Source organism: Patiria miniata, unplaced genomic scaffold (assembly GCF_015706575.1).
Source record: "Patiria miniata isolate m_02_andy unplaced genomic scaffold, ASM1570657v1 HiC_scaffold_20, whole genome shotgun sequence".
NCBI classification, from domain to species: domain Eukaryota; kingdom Metazoa; phylum Echinodermata; class Asteroidea; order Valvatida; family Asterinidae; genus Patiria; species Patiria miniata.
The window spans coordinates 14,360,452-14,368,658 of record NW_024037059.1 but is presented as its reverse complement, the minus strand read 5'-3'; positions in this window follow the sequence as shown (position 1 = coordinate 14,368,658).

Here is an 8,207-nt window from a genome sequence, read left to right as displayed (position 1 = left end):
AAGTCCTGGGAAAGTCTGGGAGGGACAGCAGGTCCAATATTTACTCCGTGTCAGCGACTTGTCATTAGACTATCCTATCATGGCCAGGCGCTGGGGGAAGGAAGTTGTACGGGATGTTAGTGAACTTGCCAGGCCCATTAATCACTGGTGTGGGAGGTGGGACGGCCCTACTCCCTCACAATAAATGGATAACTGAGTATCCTTCTGCATGGGAGTCCCGGCTGAAATCTGCGGGTAGTCACGTCTGACCCATGTTCGGGTTTTGTAGCAAGCGGAGGGTGAAACATGCTTGACCGCGGGTCTGGATGTGGCGTGATTCTGTCGTGTAAATGTTGTCCTGGCTTGATTTTATTCGTCTCCACTGTGCTGAGGATTCGTTGCAAAACAAGGACTTGTTGGCGTCGTGACTGCCTAGGTGTCTTTACATGTAGGCTACGCTCTTAAATAAGACTCCATTTAATTGGCTGTAACTTGCCAGTACAGCCCCTCTTTCATCAATTCCTGAGAAAGCCCTATACATGACTTGTCATGGTATTCAGCCCCATGTTCATGGTAACTCTGCGTCTCCATGTGACATTACCTCGCTCGCCGCGGGTACCTGAAGACAGACAAAAACATTTTCCCGTGGTAATTAAACGTAATGTTTTGAAAACAAACGCAAAATACCTGGAAGGTATTTCAATTTTAGCGGGTACTATGTTGTGTTTTTTTTCAGGGAGTAGCGAGTGAAGTTAATTCGCTGGAAATCCCTGTAATCCTCTACGCTTCCCTCGCCAAACTAATTGTGTTGTGCGAGAAATATGCGCATGCTATGTAAGCAGACTGAAATACCATCAATTTGAACTTGAAGAGCATTCTTGTAGCATATTGCAATTATTTCTGACGTAAGTTATAGCGTGACCGGATGCCAATTGCTTCAAAGCCGGATTCCATAAATTGATGGAAATAAATGTATATGCAGGTTAAGCTTTACTGAATACTTAGGCAACATTATTTCCCGCAAGGCCTTCTAATTTGTAATCGGATGAAAGACATTTATTATCTATCAGTAAGATTACCAATCTGACGTTGTTTTTACTAATAATGGTTTGTTGGTTTCAACGGGTGGATGTTGGTTGTTGGTTGTTTGTTTGTTTTTTGTTTGTTTGTTTGTTTAGCTTTAGCTATGTCTGTTTTTTTTTTTTTGTCAAACATTCACCTGTTAATGGTGTTTGTGTATAAGTTCCCTGTGCTACATGTATGCTCCCCATGACAAGAATTGATTAATTATAGAATTGGGCGTTCTATTCAATTTGTTCTCCCGTCGTCCGTGTTCTGTTTCGTGATCTCTTTATTTCCACCATACGTGGCGTTCCCGATCCACCTCATCGTTCTTCTGACCTGGTTATTATTCCAGATAATTTCTTCGGTAATCAGGTCTAGCACAACGAGGCTTCAGTGTCTAGACGTGTTGTACCTACGGGCGTGTAGTGGCCAGACGCACAATCGCTCAAGTTTCCTCTGGTATACTTCATGAGACTGTGGCCGAGTTCTGCCAGACTTGGTCCGGCCATATATGCGGCTTTACCCGGAAACACGATTCATGTATCAAGTGAAGCCTCCTCATCCTAATAACCCACATCTTTTTTCTTCGAATCTTATCTCATTTTTTTTTGCTGAGACAGCACGTATTTAGCACGCTCTAGTTTGGAACATATCAATTGACGCATTTACATCATAACAACTTCGTCAACAAAAATCTTTGCTTGTGAATAATTTTAGCGGCAAATTTACTCCAGATTTTCTACATCACTCTTACGGTGTAGAGCCAGGCATGGGCGTCGCCAGGATTTTTTCTAGAGGGGGCAAAACACATTTTTGCCCAAAAAATTCCTGCATTTCTCAACATATTCTCGACTTATCAGTTTTAGAGAAGGGGACATTTTGCCCCCCCCCCCCACCCATTAGATTTACACCACTATGACTTCGCGCCTCTTTTTCTTTCTTTTTTTCTCTTTTTTTCCTTCCTTTTTTTTTTTTTTTTTTTTTTGCTTTTCGGGGGGGGGGTGCCCCCCTTGCCCCCGCGACGACCATGGAGCCAGGGTGGGTTTTTTTTTGCTCAAAGTGGCCAATTTGAAGTAAAGTATATAACTATCATATTATAAATTTGACGCTATACATACTATGCCTTAAGTGAACCTCAGAACGGACATTTATTCATATGCTAATGATGCTAAAGTGTTTGCTTTCACACCAGTTTTAGAATCATGTTGTTGTTATTCAAGGCAATGTGTTAAGGTTTGATTTTAGTTTCAAATCTCGTGAAAACAAACACTTATTTGCAGAGTCACGAGCTGAGATATACGTTACATTCATTGTAACACTGGGCTCTCAGTTACGTTGGAATTTGCACTCATAGTGTATTCATGTACAGACAGTGTTGGTAAGACGACCATTCCAGGTACTGATAACTGGTACTGTTTTGGTAGCGATCATATTTTAATGTGTCATTCAATGAGGCACGTAATTTTAAGGTGAGGTTTTCCTGACGCCCAAGCGATGGTCCACACCTGAGCATAGGCTGTAAAATCTGTCGTCAACGTATATCGTTACAATTTATTTTTCAGTGGATGTGCCTAGATGTTCTTAAACTGCAGAGGAACTTACGTCTCTCCATGGACATTCTTAGGTTGTTACGTGAAAGATGTCGATAAAAGGTGAATATATCCCTATTCTTATTCTTCCGTTTGCGATTTGACGTTGGGCTTTACTATCAATTGTTAATCAAATGTGTATGTCGTGTTTTCTTGCATTTGATATAATTTTTATGAAAAACGATAGATATGGTAATGTTGAATACATGTTTGTATTGTAAATTTTAGGGGGACACCGTTGGTACGACGTTTATTCCTTCCTCCATGGTTTTACCGGGTGCAGGTGGTACCGCCCTTGGTGGTTTTTTTTATCAACTAGTAAATAACGCCTCTTCAAATATTCCCCACTGCCAAAGCTGTTTGATATGCTATGCCCCTCATAGTCTGAAGGTGATTTCGTTTTTGACATTTTTCAAACCTTCAACAAACTAACTACAGCCCCCTCGTGATATTGGCGGCTAGAGAGACAGTCAACTCACAGGGGTCAGGGCCGCGTAATGATCTTCCCTCCAGCGGAATACTACCCGGTCGTTTGCCGGGACATCGCACGATCCCACCGGTCTGTGCATGCTTGGTCATGCTCTGAATGTTCACGGGCTATTTTACCTGTGTCTTCCCCTTTGATTTCCAGTGCAGGATGGACTGGATTGATTGAAAAAAAGCCACTGGCGGTGTCCGATGAAGACGATGTTTAGACTTGAAAGACATAACTCGGGTATTTCATTTCTTTACCGATCGAATCCCGGATTGATTCGAAGCTCTAAATATGCGACCTCAACTTGTAAGAAAAATTAAATCGGAAAGATTTTAATGAGAGTCAAATTACTTTCGTCTTAGTAGACGCGATGGCGGGCGTTTATGAAGCTTCCTGTACTATCGACTTGTGCTTTGATTAAATGTAAATAAATGCGTTATCAAATGCAACACTTGACCAGGCTAGGTGCCAGACTAATTATAAGTTCTCTCTCATTTACTTTTGCATGGGCTAAAAAAAACATAACTTTCTACTTCAAAGGATTTTTCATAGAAATTTTGTGAAAATGTACAAAAATTTTGCAAAATTTCAACGATTTCTCGGATAATGTTGACCCCTTAAAAAATGTCTTGCTTATGAAACAGTTGCTGTTTGGAAGAAATATTCCATTACCTTCATTGAATCACCCGTTACTATCTCTGTACGATTTGTAGCAAAGAATCTTGCTGGAAACCATTGATGCACGTACTATGACAAGGTTCACGTCTTATTTTCTAAGTTTCCTATAGAGATGCACTATATTAAAGAGAAACGTCGTTAGTCAAGCATGTCAATTAAGCTATATGTACTTTGCCGGAATTGGCCGATACTGCATTATGCAGATAAAATTGTATCGTAAGTCCCTTGTGGGCAACCTAAGTTGCGTTTTTGTAACAAAGAACCGATGCCTACAAGGAGTTTTAGATTAATTGGAAGCATGGGCGATGATCCCCGGGGGTCGCAAACTGTAGTGCTCCTCCCATCTCGATGGTAAAATGAACGATATCATGCAAATTTACTACTACAATACTACTTTATACGAGATATGGCAATAACAACGAAACAAGAAGTGTATAGGGTAGAGTACGGTAGAAGGTTAAGGTGATTGTTGGATCAGAGTTTTTTTCCCACCAAGAAGACTTTTTTTTTTCTTATGAATTTCAATGGACGGCAATTGAATTGTTGTACGTTATACAGGAGGTTCTCTTGTAATACATGTACATTAAAATACGCTTCTCTTGCTCATTAAATCGAAGAAGCCTGTTTGGAAAGGTTGTTTAGACTAAAGGTCGTGGAATATTAACCTGAAAATACCCCATTTGCAGCGGTGCATCGAAAAATGTAACAATATACGTGAACCCGCGACCGCAACTTTGCTATACCGTCCTACTTTTGAAGTATGTAGTGTCGCGGTAGTATCGACTGAACAGCAATGAGAAAGTTTCAGTGTTGCCTAAAGGTTACAAATACTTGATTTTTATAGGCAAAACATCTCCTGACAGATACAGTCGGTCATCGCTGTTGATTTCCAACCTGAATCCAGAGTTGTATGACTCGAGTCAATGACTCGACTCGAGTCCGACTCGAGTCACATTTTTTCGGCGACTCGACTCGACTCGAGTCCGACGGGTAAATGACTCGACTCGACTCGAGTCACTGCGAGCAATGACTCGACTCGACTCGAGTCCCTCATCAGAATGACTCACTCGACTCGAGGAAGGCTAATAAGACTCGAGTCCCAAAATAAAAGCAAAACTTACTTGCGAAAAATATTTGCAATGACTTACGCTGCGCCGTTTGCGTGCCAGTTTTTGTTCACGTCACGTTAATGTTCGCGAATTGTACGTTTATATCAGCTGCAGTCTGTTTCCTTCCTCCATAATGAAACCACAAACATACACCGTGTCGCGGACTCCCACCTTGTGGTTCTATAGCATGTATGCTAAACCCGGAACCAGACTTAAAACGCATTTCTCAGTGTTTCACATTGTTTCGCGCGATTTTGAAGTTCTTGGTGAACGCTGGTAAATTCCTGTCCCGATTTCACACAAAAAATGGATACGGACGGGCCCACCTTTAAATAATCAGAAACAGTTTTGTATAATGCAATTAGTTTTAACGTTGTCAGCGATCGCGAACAACAAAATCTAGACCCGAAGCCAAACCAGTTATAAGACCGAAGTTTCACATCTTCTTATCTGTGTCGAGCTATCAATGGAAACTGTTGTTGGGTACCATACAGCATACTTTATGTCTTTGTATTTCCGTAATAGACTGTGCCTTGTATTCTTTCTCTCTTGTGTTTGTTGCGGTTTTTTTTGTAATTTAGTGTTCAAATATTTGTGACTCGAATTGACTCGAGCTAAATACTGACTCGACTCGACTCGACTCGACCACACTCTGTGACTCGACTCGACTCGACTGACCTTGTTGACCTAGGACTCGACTCGACTCGAGTCACTTCTTTAAAATGACTCGACTCGACTCGAGTCACAAAATCAGTGACTCGTTACAACTCTGCTAGAATCTAGACACGTGGACCGTCTCGGTATTTTCTCAGTCAAGTTTCATCTGATTACGACCTAAAGCAATTTAAAATCATAGAGTCAGCACTAACCTTCATTTCCCCCTGATATCTAATTTATACCCTTCGGCAACAACCACTGACATTTAAAGAGAGAATTTGTTGAAAATCTTCTTCATCTTCAGCTCTCACGTTAATTTTTTTCGGCTTTTACGGTATTATAACGATCGATCTGATATTGTTATCTTTTGAAAACGGTCTTCCTCTTACCAGATATAGATGGTATATATCAGATTGTTGCGAAGATTGAATAGAAGGATCGAATACATGCGTTTCTTATCTTTTAGCTGAACTTCGTGTTAAAGTTTTTTTTTTTCCTGGAATAACCATTTAGTTGTTTAACCACTTTTTAAAAACTCTATATTAAGAATTGTTTTTGACGATTCATAGTGAAACGATCCACCTTTCTTTTTATTCAGTTTTGTAGCATGATTTTTACGCAGCCGTTTCCAATAAACTGGTTCGTTTTGTCAGTTTAAGTAAATGTTTCTCTCAGCATCAAATTGTCTCTCTGCAACTTTCAAAAATGAAGATGTGAAACATTTTCAGGAATTCACAACATGGAAACTTAAAAAAAAAAAAAAAAAAAAGAGCCACTGCCGCAATTTTTTGATGGGAAAGTGACAAATACTATTTTACCCGGAGGACGCCTACACACCGTCACTTTCAGCCGGTGCGTTGGCGTTCAATGACCCATTGGGAACATCGCATCAACCGCTCTACATTATTCCCAAACCGAACTTTTCTACTTTCCGTATATTGGCGTGCTCGCGGAATCAGCTTTATAAGACTCAATGATAGTATCATCTTTAGTAAGGGAATCTTCAAGGTGTGCACTCTCTGAGCTCTTACATTTTACCTGATCGCAGGGTTTAAGAGGTGGTATTTAGCGAAGGATGGAGAGTGTCGTAATGTGTCTCCTTGCATATAGTTTCCATCCCCTGTGGGGGTGTATTGCTCTCTAAAAAGTAGTTCGATATCAACGGAATCCCCGCCCGCTTTTTCTACTGGGAAATAAAAACCCATTTCTTTTTAAAGGTATAGCAATCGGTGTTTTTTTTTTTAAGTAAGCGCTTTTGCTTCTTATTTTTGTGTTTAATTTGAGTCCGCTTCTTTAAAGGGCAGTTGAGATGTTCGATGTCTCTCTCGCAATGCAAATATTTTTTTTAAGAGTTGACCTTTGTAGGCGATCGAGACTATGGGCCTTACGCACGAGTCGGCCATATTGAATTGAAACTTAAAAGCGAGGTAAAATCTGAATTTTTGGAACTTGCGAAGAGAAATGAAAGCAAGTTAATTACTAATTATTTCCAGTCCGCTTCAATTAATATTTTAAAATTTCTAATTAAACATTCCCTAATGTTTCAAACCAAATTAACAAAACATGACAGTAAAATAAGGCTACAGTATGCCTGCATAAATAGTCTGGCGCCATCCCATTCAACAGTTAACAATTAATGAAATACATTCAGGGGGACTCGACAAACATGGCCAACTCGTGCATAAGGCCCATTAAGGTTGCAGACCAGTAAATCGGTCCGAAATTGCCTACGCCGGCCAAATCACGATTTGCATGCAGTATTTGAGCATACTGTGGGCCATGAACTGGAGGGTTTGTAAAAAATATGGGTGGAAGCCGTGCACAGGACTGTGAGCTTGTAGTTCCGTTCAATTTGGATGAAATTGGGGCCCTAAAAGCGCTCTATTTTGCAATGGAGTGTAGGCATCGTTTTTCAAAATGGCGATGGGCTATTTTAAGGGGTGATCATCTTCGGATGGAAATTTCTCCTAAAAGTCATCAGTTGACCCCCTGTAAATTGAAAAGAAAATGAAAGATGATGAAATAAGCTTTAATTTGATGTGTGTCTCGGACACCTTGGACAGTTGTGAGTATTTTTCCCGAATTTCTGAAGTGGGAGCATTTATCATTGGGGTCAATGGAAGTTTGTTTACTGGTCTGGAACCTTAAACGCTTTACAGTTCCTTGTAGTGGACATAAGTCCCGCACAAAATGGCCGATGAATGTGCTTCATAACAATTGAGAAAAGGTCTTGCTAAGGGCCACGTGAAATGTATGTATTTTTATTCAATGAAAATTTCCTTTAAAGCAGATATTAACCAGGATGCCCTTGGGACCGGATTTATCCCGAGTTTCGTAAGATTCGAGAAACTCATGTTATGCATAAACACGAATAAGAGACTCTTTACTTGTGATCCCTTCACCCAACGGACAGTCTATCGTATCAGAAGTGAATGTACACGCCGTCACTTTTGACGCCTCGCCTGAAATGTATCTCTCAATCTGTCAGCTTGTCACCGCGCAGAAAAGCCCAAAAGCTCAAATCCGATAGTTGTTTGTTCCATCCAACAGGATTGCCGTCCAGTTCCCCTCGAGGCTTTTTCTTCCTCTTTTTAGGGCAAGATTAGTCGGCCTGTTTTGCCAGCAATTACAGACTGTTGAAAATCGTCCGGGAAT